The sequence below is a fragment of the Podarcis pityusensis genome (genome assembly GCF_964106645.2).
Source record: "Podarcis pityusensis genome assembly, chromosome: 12".
Classification (NCBI taxonomy): Eukaryota; Metazoa; Chordata; class Lepidosauria; order Squamata; family Lacertidae; genus Podarcis; species Podarcis pityusensis.
Window position 1 is genome coordinate 13,037,486 of NC_138037.1, and position 18,485 is coordinate 13,055,970.

The window sequence follows — 18,485 nt, forward strand, 5'->3', positions numbered from 1 at the left end:
CTGGTTATCCTTTTGCTACTGTGGGGTTGAAGACATTCTGGGGCACCATGCAGAGACTCGGGCCCAGGTGATGCTAGCCCCTGGCCTCCCTCACAGAGGGGCTCAGTCCCAATGACTCCAAACGAAATTAAGAGATGAAGAAGAAGAAGAAGAAGAAGAAGAAGAAGAAGAAGAAGAAGAGGAGTTTGGATTTGATATCCCGCCTTTCACTCCCTTTAAGGAGTCTCAAAGCGGCTAACATTCTCCTTTCCCTTCCTCCCCCACAACAAACACTCTGTGAGGTGAGTGGGGCTGAGAGACTTCAAAGAAGTGTGACTAGCCCAAGGTCACACAGCAGCTGCATGTGGAGGAGCGGAGACGCGAACCTGGTTCCCCAGATTATGAGACTACTGCTCTTAACCACTACACCACAGGCCATGCCATAAAATACGTCTTTCTGTTTAACATTGTTGCCATGCATATATATTTTTTGCCATACTGATTTATGGGACAATCTACCATACTCTCCTCTCCTCCACCCATGTGCACAGTTCTGAATACTGTACTCCCCTACCACCAATTTGTCATAGTTGTGGAAAGCTATGCACACAAATAGGCTGTACATGCTTAGAGTAGGTACTGGGTTGGCACCTTGTTTTAGCAATATTGATTAAACATTAGGAAGAACTTTCTGACAGTTAGAGCTGTTTGACAGTGGAACGTACTAGCTCAGAAGGTGGTGGATGACTCTCCTTCGTTGGATGTTTTTAAAAAGAGGTTGAATGGCCATCAGTCAGAGATTCTTTAGCTGTGATTTCTGCATCACAGGAGGTTGAACGAGATGACCATTAGAGTTCCTTCCAACTCCACAACTGTATGATTCTGTGATTCATTCATTCATTCTCTAGAAAGCATATACAGGCTCAAACTCAGAGACTATTTGTAAGCATTGGGGAAGGGGTCATGCTAAATGCTATTGCTCCTTAATAACGCCCTCTACATTAAAAGTGAGCATGCCGTAAATAAGTCCTGTAGCCTGCTTTTCTCTTCAGCAGCCCTGTTAAGGGATCTGCACTGTCTGCCAATTTGCTACTAGGCCAAGTCTGAGGTGCTTTTTTTTAGTTTACAAAGCATTCAACAGCTTGAGGACCTGGCTCTTTGAAAGACTGCCTCTTCCTTTACACACCTTCCTGGTCAGCTAAAGAGGCCCTCGTGGTGAGGCCACCCTTTACGTCGACTAAGGGGTTACTCAGAGCTGGGCATATAGTATGGTGGTGCCCGTTATGTGGCTAGGGCTCCTATATAATAGTAAACAAACATTGACTGTTGTTTGCTTTTGGCTCATGCTGAAGTCATTTTTATTCAGGAAAACTTCCTCAAAATAGCAATGCCAGCCTTCCATTTTGATTTTATTGGTCACTGATTACTTGTATTTCTGCGCTTTTTCATTGGATACATTTTGAATCTGCCTTCTGAAAGTGGTTCTGGCTACAAAGGCTATACCACATATTTTGCCCCCATGCCTCAAATGTCTGAATCAGCTCTAATGCCTTTAGAAACAAGTCAAAAGCAGGTGTCAGAGACATATCTAAGGTAATAAAAGGTTTCCGACAGGAAGCCCATTCTCATCATTTGGGACAAAACGTGAAGAACAATTCATCTAAATAATGAAAACTACAGTGCGATGGAGAGTGGCAGAGTGTAATTATCCAGCTGGCACAGAGCCAGGTCACCAAGTGTTAACACCTTTAATCTTCAATCAGCAGGCCTTTCATATAAGGACAGGATTCTTTTTCTAAAAAAAAAAAATCTATCTGTGGAATGAATGAAAAGACAGCTGAGGAGGAGTGGTGGTGGTAAGATTCTATCTTCTTTCTTCATTGCTTTATCACTATATATGGATGTAGAAATTCTGAAATATCGATTAACTTGCAATCTTTGAAGTTAAAAAATGTAATAAATTGTAACATCATAGCCTGGCAAACACAATATTCCTTTATGGCAGCTCCTGATAATTGTGAGGAGCTAAAATAAGCTCAAATGCTAACAAATGGATCTCCTCAGCACACAGTGAACTTAAATGGTTGTAAAGTTTCCAAGTATTGGATAAAATTAGATTTTTCTTATTTAGATTTTTTTATTTTAAAAATCTGTCCCTCTGCCAAAGGTTCATGGTGGCTCACAGTCTAAAAAAAAGAAAAACCCCAAGAGATAGATAGATAATAATAATAATATAATAATAATAATAATAATAATAATTTATTATTTATACCTTCCCCAGCCACTCTGGGCAGCTTCCAAAAAAATATTAAAATACTGCAATACATCAAACATTAAAAGCTTCCCTAAACAGGGCTGCCTTCAGATGTCTTCTAAAAGTCTGGTAGTTGTTGTTCTCTTTGACATCTAGTGGGAGGGCGTTCCACAGGGAGGGTGCCACTACCAAGAAGGCCCTCTGCCTGGTTCCCTGTAACTTGGCTTCTCGCAGTGAGGGAACCGCCAGAAGGCCCTCGGTGCTGGACCTCAGTGTCCGGGTAAAACGATAGGGGTGGAGACGCTCCTTCAGATATACTGGACCGAGGCCGTTTAGGGCTTTAAAGATGATAGATAGATAGATAGATAGATAGATAGATAGATAGATAGAGATATAACATTTTTGGCAATACAATGACCAAATAAATGTGCACCTTGTTCAGCAGGCCTAGAAGACGTATGTGTCTTACACAGCAATCATCTACATGTTTACTCAGAAGTAAGCTCCACTGAATTCAATGGGACTTGCTTCTAGGCAGGGATGGGCAAGCAAGTAAATACATGGCCCTCAGGACTCTCCCTGGACCACATCCCTCACCAGCCTCGCTTTACCCTCTCCTTGAGTATTTTTGCTTGGCTGAAATGTGTCTTTCAACTCCTATAACATTTCTTGCTTGCCTGGATTGAGGACAGATTGGGTTAGTATGTGTAGAAACTAACCTACAGTGCAAAGAAAAAAATACAGTTCCTGATGTATGAGATTCTGCATGATGTGGATGAAGAGAGGTTTTTCTGCCTCACAAAATACTGGAACCCAGAGCCATCCAATGAATCTCAACGTTAGAATATTCAAGGCAAAAGAAAGTACTTCTTCACATACCAAATAAGGTACAGTGGTACCTCGGGTTAAGTACTTAATTCGTTCCGGAGGTCCGTACTTAACCTGAAACTGTTCTTAACCTGAAGCACCACTTTAGCTAATGGGGCCTCCTGCTGCCACCGCACCACCGGAGCCCGATTTCTGTTCTTATCCTGAAGCAAAGTTCTTAACCTGAAGCACTATTTCTAGGTTAGCAGAGTGTGTAACCTGAAGCATATGTAACCTGAAGCGTATGTAACCCGAGGTACCACTGTATTAGTGGCCACAATATGCAGTGATGGCTGTACACTTGGCCAGCTTAAAAAGAGGATTAGACAAATTCATGGAGGCTGTGGCTATCAATTGCTACAAGTCATCATAGTTATATTCGCCTTCCTCTGTCAGAGAAAGCATGCCTCTTTATGCCAGTTGCCGGAAATCACAAGGAGGGAAGATGTTGCATGCAAGCTTCCCAAAGACATCTGAGAACAGTATGCTGGACAACATGGGCCTTTGGCCTGATATAGGAGGGCTCTTGTCAGGATCCTAGGTTATGTATTTCCCTACCTTCGCTGATTTACAAAGCAAGTTGTTCTATTTTAAAGTCACAGGAAGTAGACGCCTCACACATTTTAAATAAGAGATCTCCCACCTTACACAAAGCCACTTTACAGAATCAAGTAATGAGTGAGCTTTCCTCAGTTTAGCAATGTTGATAGCAAGATTAATTATCTTTCTGTTGCGATGCAAAAGCTGCCACAATGATGTGTCACTGCCACTTAACCAGCAAAGGCTTATTCATCACAAGTGACAAGCCAGCAGCAAAGTGAAATTCTTGTTCCAAGAGTTGTCTCTATGGCTAAAGGTGCTTTGAACACAATAGTTCCCTCAAAGCCGGATGAGGACGTGAAGGAGGAGGAGGGAGGAAAGAAATAGAGAGGAGAAAGACGGAGAAGTACTTGAGCCAAAGAAAATGAGTGGAAGAATTTAAGCAATTTGATTTAAAACAACAACAAAAAAAACCCCTGACCTTTTCAGATTTAATCTGAACACCCATTAGGTAAAGAGGAAACACTGTTTTGCTTGTTTGTCTCATTTGAATTAACTCAAATTCCTGCTAAGAACAACAAAGCACTTTCTTTGTCCTCCTTAAATTAAAAGCTGGGGAAGGCATGTTTACAAACAGCTTAATTGCTTTCGTGCAAATACTGTGTTACATTCCAACATCCTGTTAAAAAAACCCTTTGGATTTTCACATGTTCCTCTTCAAGGTGCAAAGTTGGAGTTGGTGAGTAACTTGATATTAGTGCCACTGTGCTGTGTTTTACAAGCAAATTGTAGCAAGGGAAGCTTTCACTTACCCAGTGATCTGTCTAAAAACATAATGGATTTTCTGGCATGCTGTGGCCTTTCAGACAGAAAACTAGCACCTCAGGGAGAAAGGTTCCAGCCCTGGAAAATGAGATTACCCACTTGCAGTCTGAAGTGGAACAGTTCATTATACCACCCCAGGATTCTTCTGATATTGTCCTGCACTTGTTGACAGGGGCTGAGAGATAACGATGTTGGCCAGTTAACAACTACCTGCTTCTCCGAACAACCTGTTTATTGAGCATTCATCCTGATTTGCTTGCACAAAGTTTATGCAAAGATCTGGTCATTATTGAACATTTATTCCAATTTGTTTGCAAGCAATGAGCATTCATCCTGATTAGCTTGTGGGATATTTACACATCTTCCCAGCAATCATTTGTTCATTCCACCCTTTTCAATGAATTTCCCCATCACTTTCCTAACTGCAAACAGTCTAATTCTTTTTTTAAGTAGATTTGTTGTGCTAGGGTGACAGATCATTTAAAACTACTTTCATTGCACAAATGTGCATTTCCAGTAGGCACTTAAATTACTCTCACAAAATACTGGCAGCACTTTAAATGAAGTTAACTTGAGCTGGAATTCTAGTTAAGGATAGCCCAGCAGGAAGAAACACACAGTAAAATACAATGTATCTAAAAATAACTAAAGTCAACTTGTTGAGAGTAGAAACAACACAGTTTATCAGTTATTAACATGCTGGGAGGTAGGAGAGGTGCAGGTGAAAGAACACACCTCAAAGCTCAAAAAGCATTGAGCAAAGCACCTACAGAAGTGCTATTTAGCACAGGAGACACTTAATAGCCTCTTTCAATTAAACACCTCTCACTGCTGAAATTAGCTCCATGGCTTAATGAAACCAGCTGGCTGAAAGAATTTGAATGAACACAACATGCTCACAAGGATAAGTGTGACAACAAATAGTTAATTGATTTATCCGTCATCTAAAACGGTTTCTGGGGCTGAACTGACTTGTAGTCCAAAACATCTGGAGGGCACTAGGTTGGGGAAGGCTGATCTAAAAGCACTGCTCACTCATACAGCTGTAGTGATATAATGGAAAATTTGCCACTACATTTCTGTGGGTCTTGCATCCATCAGTATGTGGTTCTAGGTGTCCACTTCCCAGTAAAGGTTTGTTCTGTTGCTGGTAAGATCCAAGGACAGTTCCACAAATGAAGAAACTTAGCACTTAATATCATGCGAGCATAAATACACCCTTTAAAACACAAGAGAAATGGCTGAACTTTACCATTAGGCTTCCATAAAACCACATTGCGTACAATCCCATAAAATGAAGTTAATATGTAATTGTAATCATAAAAATTACATTAAAATACTGGTATTGTCAACTTAATGGCACCATAAAAGAAACTGCTATAATGGCAGTCTTTGTTAGCCCACTTGCATCACTATTAATTAAAACCTAGCCTTTAAATTTGGACCCTTTGGTAGCTAGAAACATTGTCAATGTTCATGGGAGATTTCATGCATATAGCAAAGTATAATGGGAAAACCTTTCTTTCAGAGCTGTGAGAATAAGTGTAGGCTGATCTACACGTGGACAGAAACTGCATGCTCTGATATGCCATGCCACTTCAGATTAGAGGTGGGGAACAGGAATAGGCTGTGTACCAGATCTGGATTTAAGATCTAGATTTGGGATTTGGTCAGATCTAGGAAAGCAGAAGTCCCAACTAGACAAGGATAATGAGGTTCTGGTCACTTAGTTTCCCTTCAAGAGCCCCCATTTTGGTAGTTCAATCATCTCCCCATTAGTAGCTATTTTATACTACAAATGTTCGGGGGTGGGGTTGTCCTGCTTTCGTTACACTATAGTGCAAGAGTGCCCCTCCAAAAGGCACTGGCAATAATGTTGGGGAACCATCACAGAATAACTAATAAAAATGTGTGATGGGTGGACTGTCCAGTATAAATCAAGGAAATACATCCCTTCAAAGATAAAGGTTCCCCATCCCTGCAAGAACAACAGCGTATTTGTCACATTAGGCAAGGATTCATCTTTCGCACTGCTCCATCCCCAGTAATGGCCAATGGGAGACCAGCCACATTCAGCAAGGAAATCTATTTCCCCAATAGACCAGAGAAGATCAGGAGACATGCCACAGGCCCAATCAAAGCTTCTAGGTGAGGCTTGCTCACTAGCCTGACTCTGAGCAAACAGGTGTCTGCTCCTGCTGGCTATGAATCTCCATAAACTTGCTCATCCTCTGACCTTGTCTTGCCCTGCCCTGTCCCGTCCCATCCTCAGTGTAACAAGAACTGCAATGGGCTGTAACAAGGTTGACTTCTGCTATTTGAGCTAGTGGAGCAACATGCAACGTGGGGAAGAACCATAGCTCAGTGACTAAGCACATAAGTTTTGAATGAACAAGCTCAGTCCTGAGCATCTCCAGGCAGCTGGCAATGGGAGACACCTCCCTGCCCAAAATGGTGGAGAGCTGCTGAAAGTCAGAGGAGGCAGTATTGCGCTAGGTGAACCAATGGTCTGGTTCAGTATAAGGCAGCTTCAGGGATAAATATGCATAAGATAGCAGAATGGTGAACCCAACCCTAAGTATGCTAAAGACAGATCACTTTATTAAAATTTCACAGCACATTCTCTGTTGCTTACATCAAATGTCATTTTGATGCACACTTCACTATAGATACAATAAAGTAGTGCCAGAGGTGTTGCTGCTTTCATCATCCCCTAAAATGAGCCTGGGCTTTGTGGGGGGGGGGCTTACTCCAGCTAAAGAAATATGAACGGCAATGAGTCACGAATGCCAGGGGAACTCCTTCGTCAGTTGGTTGATGCCAGAATCCTGGTTCTTTTTTTCCCAAGCCAGCTGCCAGTTTCCTTTGGAACATGATGCTGGGAAGTGGCCAACTGCTTAACAAAAACTCATTTAATTTAGAGAGACTTTCAGTTTTATACTCAATAAACTGAGACAGCAGTTCGCTTTTAAAAAAAAAATCTGCCCGCATGCAACACTTGCAAAACACACACACAGTCCCCCCCCCCCAAATCCTTAGGTAAGTTCTCTTTTCAGAAAGGAAGAAAGAAAAAATAAAAGAGAGGGGGAGAGAGAATCCCAGTGAACCACTGAAAAACAAAGTGGGTACAGTGTGTAGATGGGGAATGTAAAGGAAGATGACCGCCTAAATGTGGCTGCATTAGCAATGGGTGACATTTCCAGTGGGCACCGGAACAACTAGATATTTTACGAATGTCAACTTGTCCCTGCTGCACTGGAGTGCTGTATGTCACGTAAATGAAACAGAGCCTCCTGAGTCAAAATCCTTTTTCAACTGCAAAAGGTCATACCAGCAAAGAGAGAAAAGGCGAGTGGACAAATGCACGTTATGCACACAGAGACCCAAGAATGAACTGACAGGAAAGTTAAAGCCAAAGAAGGCAGCAATCCAGTTTTCTTCATGGACAACCAATACAAGACAGAGCGTTAGATTATATGAAGCAAAATCATACCTTTATTCTGTTATGCACCTGAAACCTGTTGTGGGATGTACTACACACTTTCCTTACGTTCCATTGCTGGGCAGGATATAATAATGTTGGGTTGCTAAGGTCTTGAAACTTTATGTCCTATTCATGGGCATAGCCAGGGAGGGGCAGCTGCCCCCCTAAATCAATAAAAAACAATAAAAATACATAGCTAACTGAGGTTCTGACCCCCCCCCAACAAAAATCCTGGCTATGCCCATGGTCCTATTTCAGTTAGCCCGAGAGCCCACTGAGCAAGACTTAAACGAACCTGATCTGGAGGGGAAGATGCCCAGCAATGTGAAATAGGTATCAGGGTTTTTACATGTGTCTGGCCTGCCTTTCTATAATAATTGCTAAGGCAGGTAACCTTATATCAAATTTACAATACCAATACAAACCAAATATCATGAAAATTAAACAAGAGAAGGTTTATTCACTTTCACAATTTTATTGATTTAAAAAATGGAGAATGACAATGTAACAACAAGGAATAGTATGCATACATGCAGAATACAACAATCAATGTAACAAACTAGAAGGGGAAGATGAGGGAAGTTTGGGGGGTGGGAGCTGGGAATTGTTTCTCTTTTTCTTTTTTCTTTTTTCTTACTTTTTCTTAATACTCTAACTTCCTTATGAGATAATATGTATTGCAATGAACATAAAATTGTAAAACCCAATAAAATCTTTTTTTAAAAAAGAAAATTAAATGAGATAAACAGTTTTAAAGGGTGGGTTTTCATGGGGGAAGCTTGAGGCAAAACAGCAAAGGCCACCGCTAAGACACGGAGCATGATAGTGCAGGCCTCTGCCTGGAAAGAGAAGGACAAAGGGTAGGTGTAGATAAGCCCAAAATACAACAAGAACCTAAGAAGAGCCTGCTGGATCAGGCCAGTGGCCCATCTAGTCGAGAATCCTGTTCTCGCAGTGGCCCATGGGAAGCCCACGAGCAGGATCTGAGCACAGGAGCACAACATTAAAAGCAATGTTAAATGATGTACATTTAAACAGCAGCAGCTACAAATTCATAAACAGTATCCATATCCATGAAAATAAAGTCAAAGCATTACAAGGCAGCATAACGTAGAGCCACCTATTCATAGAACTGCTCACCCAACTTCACTCTCACCATCCATTTCATGGCCGGCATTTAGTACCTCACACATTATCCTCATCAGCTAGCCGCTCACATGCCACAATATTAAAGGTTCTCCCCATCTCACTAATGGACCCTTGCCCCACATGCACTGAACCATCATAACCTGGGCCCAGACCTTTAAATAGTACAGTGGTACCTCGGGTTAAGTACTTAATTCATTCCGGAGGTCCGTTCTTAACCTGAAACTGTTCTTAACCTGAAGCACCACTTTAGCTAATGGGGCCTCCTGCTGCTGCCGCCGCGCCGCCACCACGCAATTTCTGTTCTCATCCTGAAGCAAAGTTCTTAACCTGAAGCACTATTTCTGGGTTAGCGGATTCTGCAACCTGAAACGTATGTAACCTGAAGCGTATGTAACCCGAGGTACCACTGTAACGCCATAAACGCAACATAAAAACAAAGACAACACGCGGACTCCATTTTTCATTGGACGGTCCGTTACAAAAAGTAATCTGACGCCTTCTCAAAGAAAGCTCCACACAGAGAGCGTTACACACAGATATGGTGTCAAGGCATGAACACAAATGTATAGCATGTATAACCCCATTGACTTGGGAGTATTGTTATTTTGCATTGTTCTTAATGTTTCTTTGTTTATCAACACTCTTCATTATGGGTCCCTGCAGAGACCAACAGCAAAGGACTTCTATGAGGTGAAGAACATAAAACTCACTCTCAAAAAAAAACCCAAAAAAACCCCACACAGCAGTACATGAATAAGGAGCTTGTTCCTTTTTTAATTCCTAACAAGGAACTTAACAGCACTGAGGAAATTCGAATTGCTTTTTAATACTTCAGGGAAACTTTACTACTAACCTGTTCTTGAGGGTTTGGGGCCGTCCAGAAAGGTGGCAACAGGAATCACCTGTTCTGAGGTAAAATAAGCCAGTTTGCCCATAATGGTGGCTGCTCCCTGCCTCAATTCTACCACTGAGCATGTGCAGCCTTGTTAACATGATATGCAGAAAGCAGGCTACACTTGCTTGCCAGTGACTGTCTATTTTAAAGGTGAATGAATGAATGAAAGGGGAAGCGACTACAGAATTATCATTTTTTGTAGTTCCACTACTCTACAAATGTGCTAGCAAATGCCAACGCTTACCGAGTGCCTGTTTGTTTCCTTCCACCAGGCCTTTGCCCATGGGTAATATTTAGAGCTGGAAAACACTCCTATGTTTGAAATGTGCTTAATGTTTACAAATCTGAGGATCTGCGTGAGAATTCCCCCTCACGCAGGCTGTTTGAAGCACACAGGCTTACTTCCAAGAAATGTTTCAGAGCAGATCATCTCAGGAGACCATATTATACGTTGATCTCTTGGCTTAGTGAAGAAATTCCTATGCCAAATGGATATTATCAGATTCTTAAGCAGCAGTTAGGCCTCCTCTAGGAACGATTTGTTTCAAGTATGCATATGAGCACTCATCCAGGCCCAGAGGCAGCTGTGAAGGGGAACGATCTGTAGTGGCAGCGCCCACTGTAACAGCAGCAGCAATGGGGGGCGGCAATAGGGGCGGTGGCAGCAATGTCCAACTTGAGCTCTGGTTGGAGCTAGCCAAGCTATCAGCTGCAAGAGCCAAGAGCCTACTGAAATCTGACGCTGGCCTTGTTGTCAGCCTCTGTCAACATCTGCTACCTGATGCTTTCAAACTGGAAATGCTGCAAATTGAATCTGGGGGTTGCAGCAAACAAAGCACCTGCTCTGCCACCAACTTGTGGTCCACACCTGATCATAGCTGTCAACCGTCCCTTATTTGGCGGGAAACTCCCTTATCCCAGCGCTGTGTCCCGCTGCTGTCCCTTATTGATGATGTCCCTTAAATTTTCCGGGTTTCAAAGGAAGCAGCTCCTCTCCCTCCCTCCCTGCTGGCCAGGGAGGCTCCAACTGTGTTGCTTGGCTGCACGGCCCGCCCCCCTCCGGTCTCCTCTCACCAGTCTCGGCCCCCGGGAGCCCCTCCCCGCCAGGACTGAGGAGCCTTGAGAGGAGAGTGAGGGCAACCATAGAGAAAGCAGTTGAGAGAGAGGAGGAGGAGGCGGAGGCGCGGGCAGGTGTTCCAAGGGCTAACCATAGAGGGGGAAAGCAGAGGAAGGACCGCAAGCGCTTCTCCCATAGATTTGTAGTGGTAGACTAGCATAGATGGTCTGATCTGCGGGTTTACTTCGGGTGCTATTTCCCCCCCCCTCCTCCCGCCCCGCCTGATGGAACTGAGAGCTCCAGATGGAGCACAAGAGAAAAGATACAGAACTGCAGCAGCATCTTCGTAGCTTGGACTTCGTTTTGCGCAAAAAGTGGTTGCTGCTTGTAGTTATTTAATTGCAGTGTTTCATCAGCTGGTGTCTTGAGCAGCAACCTCTGGAAACAAAGGGCTAAAAACCGGCGCTGCTCTCCCAAATTATCTGGTCCCTTTTAACTTCGTATTTCAGCTGGTTGACTAAAATCCCTTATTTTGGCTGCTGGTCCCTTATTTTTGAGGCTGCTGGTCCCTTATTTTCAAATCTGTAAGTTGACAACTATGCACCTGATGTCTGCTCTCAGTTTCAAACCCACCTTCCACAGCTTGCGACACAATCAAGTGAAAAGGCAAGCTTCATGCGAGTCAGCTGAAGACAAACCAAAATAATACGGTTGATGCGTGAGAGAAGCAAGAGACCGGGCGATGCTCACTGTCATGCGCCCTCAGTGTGGGGTTCGCCTGCTTCTGGCTCAGCCTTGCATTTTTATTATGACAACAGTGACATCCAGTAGCTTTCAATCCTAAAGACTTGATGAAAATATGTGATGGAAACTTTTCTCTCTCTCTTTTTTCTTTCTGGAAACATGAGAAGAAGCTGCTTATCTTTGGGAAGACGCTACCTTTGATGCTGATGTAAAAATGTACAGAATGTGTCTAAACTCAATTAAGAAGTGTCTGAAGGGGGAAAAGAAATCACTTAACCTCTTCAAAACACTTCCTTTCCCCATTCTAGAGACGGCTGATGTGGTCTTTGAACAAGAGTAGGAGGGCAGGCGAGAATTGTGCTGAAAATTTGCTTCTTTGAAGTAAATTGCCTACTTCAAACTACTGTCTCTAAGTAGTTTCATAAAGGGGGGAGGATCAAAACTAGCATGAATTACAGTTTAGAGCAAAATAATGTTGCCAATCTGCTCAAGGTAGCACTGGCCACCTTACCTTACCTTCACCTCTCCTTAGCACTGCTCTCGCACAACTGCCTGTTGGAGTTGTACTCAGCTTTCCCCATGTGGTAAACCAGAGAATGGCACATAGCAGCCTTTTCAGGGACGTGCCTTTCACAGACCCTGGACTGCTTCTGCCCATCAAGGCAGGCCATTGGGATCTTCCAGGACAGGCAGGGGCATAAAGAGCTTCCTGTTTCAGTTGAGCCTGGATTGAGAAACAAGGTCTTTCTGACATAGATGGTTCTGGCATAGATGGTTCTGTATCCTTTGGTACTGACTACTCAGCCCTGACTACTGTTGACTATGGTCCAACCCTGACATCACTGAACCAAGGACTGCTATGGTCGACACACTCTCCACACGTGGAGGCACCGTGGAAACTTTAAATATGTTGTCCGTCCAATCCCATAATGCTAGCAGTTACCTTTACAGGACACTTAAGAAGAGCCCCCCCCTTAAAATGACTATTTTGGGGAGGAGTTTCCCCAAAACAGTTCAACAATTTGGGTTTGTTCCCAAAGAAAGCTCAACAATTTTGGTGGGTTTCCAAAAATAGCTCAACAACTTTGCAGGTGTCAGGAATTTTAATTTTTGGAATACGGCAACTCTACCTAAGATCATGAATTACCTTGCATGTTTATTTTTTAAAAAAATTAAGGGTGGGGGAAGTTGAACAAAAGGCCGCAAAATACGATCTGTAGCATGCAAGTTACTTTTAAATGCAAAAGATGTAAATGCTAATCAAGGTGAAGAATATTTTGCTTCCATAAAAATCAAATTCCTTTAAAGGGTTTCTTTTTTTGTACAAGGAATGTAAATGCTACACTTAAAACAAACTGAAATTTATTTTGTTAATATAAAATAATATTAGAAACTGGAAGGGTATGTTGTGTGGAATTTAACATGTATCCATACAGCTCTGTACAAAAATATTAACTTTAAACTACAAATACAGAGACATCTATAGACTTAAGTCACATTCAAAAGTTCTGGCTGGTGATGCTGGAAAACAAGACTACATTGAGGATAAGCTCAGTGACCCATTTCAGACGGAGGTATGGGGAGAAGGGTTAGGGACTGAAACCATCCACTGTCTGCCTCTTTTAACACGAATCAATTAATGAAATGGTTTGCTGTTAAATTATAGCCTGCCCTCACACACATGATGTAAATACATGCTTAATTCCCATTGAAACCAGTCAGTTCTGCTCAAATTAAATTGAATTATGCATAAAGAAAAGAAGCGTCTTCAGAGCACAAAACGCCCATAGCACCCTCTGCTGATAAAGAGGGAAGAGAATAAAATTCACAGACAGCAATTCTACAAACATGTTTTTTTTAAAGACTGTTGCGGGGGGGATGCATGAAAAATGCATATGACATTAACTGTCATGTAAAGTGATCTATTAAAGAAAATTGTACTTGGAAGTCTACATTCAGAACATCCCAGCCAGATGAAAAGATTCTAACCAAGCAAATACATTTCACAACCTTCCCACATTTCTATTCATCAATCCAGTATTCATTTTGACATTATTTGATGCCACCACTCAACAGGCCATTGAATTATTCATTTGGCTCTTATTGAAATATTAAGGATGTAATCAATGGAGCACATGGATGCTTAGTAGGCTTGTGTTGAAATGAGATGATGGGACGAACTAGCGTGAACTAGCTAGGATAGGGTACCATTCAGTGTTCGTACAGAGGTGAGATCACAAAAAGCTCTTTTGTTAAGTCTATATATTTAACTTACTATTACTGATCAATGGCAACTGAATACAAGTTAAGAGTCTGGAAGTAGTGGCTCCTAGGCAGCACCCTGATAATGCCATTTGTCAAAACCAAATGTGGACAAGTATATTAAAACAATTCTTTAAAAAGATAGTTTTAAAGGCTCTCCTTAAAAACCTAAAAACTCCCTTAAAAGAATCAAGTCTTCAGAGAAGTTGTATGATCTAAGAAAGTCTTTAAAATAATCCTTCCAAAAGAATTTAAACATTATAAAGTAGCACCTTTGAGACCAACTGAGTAGTTTTAGGTATAAGCTTTCATGTGCATGCACACTTCTTCTGATACCTGGACAAGTAGTAACTGTTGGGACAGGTTTTGCCAGAAGGCCATTATGGAGCATAGATATTGGAGCTGTGACCCATCCAACCACCTTTTCCCCCTACTGGAAAATGTCCTTCAAAAGCAGAGTCCAGAATGACACTACACGACTGCACTATAATTTATTGGCAACTTCCATTCTGTTCAGTCTAGTCAAGCCTGAGAGTATTTTTTTCCACTACAGCATGTAATTGTTCCTCTTTAGGTGTTAAATTAGCATAGGAAGGAAGTATTATCACAAATGATATTTGTGAGTGGATCAGTTTGGCTTCAGCAGAATTGTAAGACATTCTGCTATCATTTGCAAACCCAGCCAGATGGGCAGGGTATAAATAAGAAGTTGTTGTTGTTGTTGTTGTTGTTGTTGTTGTTATAACATCCAGTGTAGATGTTCCATTCCAACTCTGGATACTTCATGCATCTGATGAAGCAAGCTCCAGTCTACAAATGTTTATACCACAATAAATGTGTTAGCATTCAGTTTCTACAGCGTTGTGACTTTGACAGCAGAGAAGGCATTCAGAGGCCCATTTGCCCCACACTTACAGAATTTTGATGTGTTAGCCTGTCAGCTCAAGCTAATTCATTACATCCATTGCAGCTCCAGTGCCCAACACACACACACAAACACACGGCTGCCTTCCTTTTAGCTCAGTATTGTCTACACTGATTGGCAGCTCTCAAGTGTTTCAGGCAAGAGAGGCCAAAAATTGAATCTGTGTCCTTCTACATACAAAGCAGCTGTGCTCCAGTCCTTCCCCACCAGAGCTCTAAGGGCCAAACTATATATTGCTTTTTTCTTTGTTTTAGTGGCTCTCATTTTTCTATGTAAGCTGCCTTGAGTCCCAACAGGGAAAATGGGGGGTGGGGTATAAATAAATCTTAAATAATAATAATAATAATAATAATAATAATAATAATAATAATAATTTGATTTCATATCTTTGCCCTTAAGTGTAACATAAGGTGTAACATAAATTGCCAATGCAAGGAGTCTATCTAGAATCGAAATGTAGTGGGGAGTAGGAGGGCTTTAGCCTTTGACAGCCTTCCTGCAATGGCCTGTTTTTGAATCAACCCTTGATTGCTGGCAGTTAGCATACTGGGGAAAACTTCTCATTTGTTTTCATTTTAAAACTCACATGAAAACTAATTTTAAGATGCTTCGTACTGTTGTTTTTAAAAACATAGTTGTCGACTTTGGAATTGCTCAGAGCATGCCCTGAGATCTACTGTGATGACAGTTTTAATAAAGCAGCAGCTACGTGCCACCAAGCCTAGCTTGGTGCTGCCTTTTAAATAGGATTGTTTGTCTAGAAATGCAAGCAAAGGCCAGTCTCTGGACTAGAAGAGGCACCTTTTGATTGCACACACTGAACTGAATCCCTAATAAATTTCCCCACACCTTTGTCTGAACCAAGGGAGGCAAAGGTCTGCATTTTCTCACAAGCATGTACAAGCCTCATCCCAAGTCATATGGCTTTCAGCCTCAGAATCTCACTCTTTATTGACTTAAAGAGTTTGTCTGAGTGACAACGGACATCACTGATTTGTTACTTCTGTCATCTTTGCTACCAGTGCGCTTTACTTCAGATCAAAGTCAAAAGCCTATCTAAAATATATATATATTACAAATACAAACCACAGTGACAAATAGTATGCTTTGTTTGACATTGCAAAGCAAACAAGAAATTGCTTTCAATAACAAAGAGAAAGAATCCCCTCTTTTCAGTCCTAATTCTAAAGCCTGAAATGCTATGAACTAGAGGTTTACTTCACGCTCAAGGAATGAGCCCCTTTCAAAAATATAACTAGCCTGACAAAAGTTAAACTGGAATTGCAATGTTGAGGGTTTTTTCAAAATTGTGTACTAAGAAAATGAAAATAATTAGCTTCCCATCAGCAGAAAGTATTTCTTTTAGCACAGTTTGTTTATTAGAGCCAATACAGTAACATACATGCAACTGCAGGAAATAAAATACCCATGAACACATAAAATAACCCCCAATAATTAAACAAACATTGAAAAATACATACAAATACCAGTAGTATTTGCATACCTATTCTGATTTAGATGCAGCTCAACAGCCTTGAACCTATGCTGTCCTAGATTTCAAAGCCAAAATTCTATGATCAGGAAATCCCAAACTATGGGAATTCAGGACTCACAAAATAAACCATGCAAACACACTAATTTTGCACTCAATTTTATTTGACCTAAATATTGCAACAATGGTTGGTTAGTAGTAGACTCAACAGTTTAAAATAACATCAGGCCTTCTTGGAATACCTACACTAAGCTAGATATTGAACTGCAAAATAGTGCACTTGGGAGCAGTACAATGAAAACATAGCTTATACTCATGAATGTGACCCAGATGTGCACATAATTCCTGCAGGGTCAAGCTTCTCATCAGGGCCAGCACATCCCAAGTCAGCACCCCTGTGGGTGGTGAAGTTGCATCGGCATCGGCACAACATCTTGCTGAAATTGCATGAGATCTTGCGGAGTGCACAAGATTTTCCTGGAAATCGGTGAGCTCTCACCAGCAATCGGCAATGCTTCTCCACCAGTGACAGCAGCAGTATGGCCGAAGCTGGGAGGAATGGCAACAACAGCAGGGCAGGATGGCACTTCTCATTTCACCTCCAACAGCAAAACAAGACACACTGTTCCTGCTCCTCATTCATTTCAATAGAGGCTGATCTGTACACGTTTCCATAATCATAAAGGAATAGCAGGCTTCCTCAAACTCAGCCCTCCATATGTTTTTGGCCTACAACTCCAATAAGGCAAATAACAGTTTCATAATAACCTTGCTTTGAAGTTCCATCTGCAACATGTATACCAATGTTGAAGGCCATGGCCCTCTTGTTGTATTGCTGGCCACACTGTTAGTCTGTCTGTTTAGCTAGCAGGGTTGCATGTCTACGCTCACAGTTGTTACAGGCATGCCACTCAAGCCAGGAGTATCAAGGGGTGTGGCCTGCAGGCACAACCCAACTCTCCCTTTGGTCCAGTGAACCTATGAGGGGCTCATCTTCACACTAATGATATATGGGATTGTGTGCATGAGCAGGGAAAAATATAAAGCAGGGATAGCCAGTGTGATGCTCTCTTTTGGTTACTGTATTTTTATTCTCTTTCACTCTGCTATACACATTTGGATAATGGGCTTTAAGTGCTTTTTATTTTGTTTCCTTGGCACTGGTCACTTACTGCAGCAATCAAAGTTTGATTTGAATTTATATCCCATACTTTCAACATCAACCTATGTTCTCATGGCAAATAACAAAATAGTAAGAAAGCAAATGTACAATTTTAAATAGTAATAATGAAAATATAATGCACACAAATGATCACAGCGAACAACCTAGTCAAATAGAGTAAAATTAAATTGTCCTAAGTGCCAGGGACGCAGGTGGCACTGCGGGTTAAACCACAGAGCCTAGGAGGTGCCGATCAGAAGGTCGGCGGTTCGAATCCCCGCAACAGGGTGAGCTCCCGTTGCTCAGTCCCTGCTCCTGCCAACCTAGCAGTTCAAAAGCACGTCAAAGTGCAAGTAGATAAATAGGTACCACTCTGGCGTGAAGGTAAACGGCTTTTCCGTGCGCTGCTCTGGTTCACCAGAAGCGGCTTAGTCATGCTGGCCATGTGACCCAGAAGCTGTACGCCGGCTCCCTTGGCCAATAAAGCGAGATGAGTGCCGCAACCCCAGAGTCGGCCACGACTGGGCCTAATGGTCAGGGGTCCCTTTACCTTTACCTTTAAGTGCCATGACTCAATGGCACAGGACCTGCTTTGCATGCGCAAAGACCCAGGTTCAACCCGGGAGACCCCAGTTGAAAACCCTGAAGAATGTCACAGCCAGTCAGTGTAGACTTTCGAGAGGACCCAGTGCAGAATAACACAGAATCAGTCTGCAGTGAGCTTTTATTTTCAGAAGGAAATCAGTTTTCCAAGAAGCGCTTTTTGGGGCAAAAAATATGCGATAGCTCTCGACTGTGGGTAGACTACATAGCAAAAACAAGGACTGTCTCCATGCAGTCCCGGAGGGAT

At 42.1% G+C, this 18,485-nt stretch overlaps 1 long non-coding RNA gene across 2 annotated transcripts in view; it reads right to left on the reverse strand.

The window, feature by feature from the left end:
* LOC308459225 overlaps nucleotides 1-11,725 on the reverse strand; it is a 108,101-nt gene extending 96,376 nt beyond the window's left edge. Inside the window, exons 1-3 of one of the 2 annotated variants that reach the window (XR_013977923.1) lie at nucleotides 11,655-11,725; nucleotides 9,952-10,861; nucleotides 8,523-8,788 (exon numbers count right to left, since the gene is read on the reverse strand). This is a non-coding gene — a long non-coding RNA (uncharacterized lncRNA). Of the gene's footprint in view, nucleotides 1-8,522; nucleotides 8,789-9,951; nucleotides 10,862-11,654 lie in introns of those variants that run through there. The other variant, XR_013977922.1, reaches the window with a different exon arrangement.
* Nucleotides 11,726-18,485: the final 6,760 nt, after the last annotated feature.